Source organism: Meleagris gallopavo, chromosome 2 (genome assembly GCF_000146605.3).
Source record: "Meleagris gallopavo isolate NT-WF06-2002-E0010 breed Aviagen turkey brand Nicholas breeding stock chromosome 2, Turkey_5.1, whole genome shotgun sequence".
Taxonomy (NCBI): domain Eukaryota; kingdom Metazoa; phylum Chordata; class Aves; order Galliformes; family Phasianidae; genus Meleagris; species Meleagris gallopavo.
The window spans coordinates 62,454,941-62,457,460 of NC_015012.2; positions in this window are offsets into that span (position 1 = coordinate 62,454,941).

Genomic DNA, 2,520 nt, shown 5'->3' on the forward strand with positions numbered 1-2,520 from the left:
AAAAAAGAAGTATATTAGAGCATATACCCCTTATTGCTAGAAAAATACATAGAAAAGGGATGAAGAGAGGTCAGATTACAATAACAGATTGTGTGGGTTTGGAAATTTTTAAAACAACCTGCGTGTTGCTTTCCCTACTTAGCCTGCCTGTGGGAGAAGTTCTCTTGTAAGCAAAGGGAGCACATGCTTCTTAACCAAGTTTTTCTTTACAAGTGCATAGTTTCAAGCAGTAAACACATACCTTATTTGTTAGTCCTCCATGATGCTGTCACCACCTGAAGTGTGTTTAAAGAGAAACAGTCAGTAATACAGCTGCAGCTGGGTAGCTAACAAGGTCAAAAAGGGCAGCTTGACAATTACACTAAAACAAAGGCAGTCATTGCACAGATAATAGTTTTCTCTGTTGTTTACCCGCTGTCCTTGCTTTAGGTCAATATGAAGAAGTATTACGCATGCACAAAACCACTTCTTGAAAGTGCAGCAAATAGTGAGATTTATTTGGCTTTGAAGCCAAACTGCAATGCCTTTGGGTGTGACAAGCGCAGAAGGGAAGCTGTTGGTTGCTTTGGTGTAGAGTTGTGTTTAAGACAGGGCTGTTAATAAATGTGTCTCATGCCCAGGGCAGCTCTGCAGAAAGACATGACATGGTTAACCCCATGTTGCTGTGTGGGGTATCCCCTACACTTGGGGCCTTAGGTGAGTCACCAGTTACAATTACTGCCTCCCTCTTCACTGACATATGACTGTTTCCCTGATTTGTGTCAGGTTATTTTTATCTTTGTTTCTGGATGTCCTTCACTATGAGAGGAGATCTGTGACAGAAGTGAAAACTGTGGGCCACGCTCGTTCCTGGTGCAACTGCATTGACTGCATTGAAGTCACCCAGGATAAATTTGGCTCCTGTGGAAATGCCACAGCAATTTTAGACACAGCCTGTTTCCTGTCATATGTTTACTAAATGCAGTGGTGATATCAGTGGAATGGGTTTGACATATTTGATTTGTTGCTGCCCCGTACAAGCAAGCTAAGCCCTGAAAAGGCATTGTTAAAAACTCCTATTATGTACTAGCTTATTTCATAGATTTTTACAATGAAATTTAGCAAAGAAGCACCTTTAAATTCTGTGATCCTTGCTCTACATGTTGAGAACTGTTCCAAACTCTAGAACTACACCTAGTATAAGAAATTCCTCTGTATGTTTGTGTGAACAGCATGGTGTTCCTGGGTAGATTCTCTGCATGTTCAGAGAAGATGCAATTAAAGATTTGTATGTACAGTGCCAAAGTGAAAAAGAAATGCTGTGAATTGGCATCTTTTGTCCCAGTTGTCCATGTATTGTAAGGACTCCGGCAGAGGAAGTGTTACAAAGAGTTGCAGCTCTGCCTGCACAATGCGCCTGCAGTTGATGTGTAGGCATGCTTGTCATCTCTGCTGGCTTCCTGTGTTAATGTATAGATATTATTCCCAGTTGCATTGCTTTGTTTTGAACTTGGCTGTAAAACACCTTCTCACAGATGTGTGGAGCCATTTCTCTTGAAACTTCCCAAGTCTGAAAATTCTCCTTTTCCGAGTGAGGAAATTGAGAGCTGATAAGGAACAGTCTGAATTGGCTTGAGAGACTTCTAGTGGGTCTCTGCTCTCAATTCAATGAATAAAGGCTTTCACTGATAAAAACAGAAGCTGCTTACAGGTTTTCAATGACAGAAGCGATCTATAGAGGTATGTTACAATTTGTTTCTTGTAAAAGAATGAAATGGTCTGGAGGTAACTTGCTGGGTTTTACACCTTTAGCTGGATGGGTGTGTATTTACTCACAGTATAGGTGCAGGATGCTGTTTCCTGTTCTGTATCTAGGCTGGGAGTTACACTAGACAGTTGTACCAGTGAAAAACTGTGTCAGCCAACTCAACAGCTTGACTGTAGGGAACAAAAAGCTAATAAAAAAAGTAATGAAGAAAGCATAAGGGGAAAGAGAACTGGCAATCAAAAAAGATTGGGGTGGGTGAAGGCAGGAATGCAGAAAATGGTGCAGGTGAAGACAAACTGAGGGAGAAAGTAGGAAAAAAAAATGAGCAAAGGAAGAGTGTGGGAGTGTGGAAAAAGAGCAAGGAATTGCATGAGGAGAAACAGAAAACTGCAGCTGGAGTGCATTGTCAGTGAAAGGAGCCACAGACTGACTAGTAGGATATGGTTTTATTTTATTTTATTTTTCTAATTGCATGCAGAGAACATTTTTTTTGAGATGGGGGGAAAAATAACAATTCAGCTCGGATTTTGGGATGTGCAAAGCAACAGGAAAGCAAACTATTTTTTCTGTTTTGAAGTCTGTATTGTACTGAAGTGTTAGTGCGAAAGGCTCACGCTTGAAAAGTAACAGTTTAGATTCAGTTTTTCCCGTTTCACATTTTTCATTTTGAGTAGTTGTGATGTTCTCCGTGTTCTAGAAATGAGATCATCGGGTAATAAGAGCCTTTAGCGATATTTCAAGGCCATGAGAAAGATAAAGGTATGGGTATATTA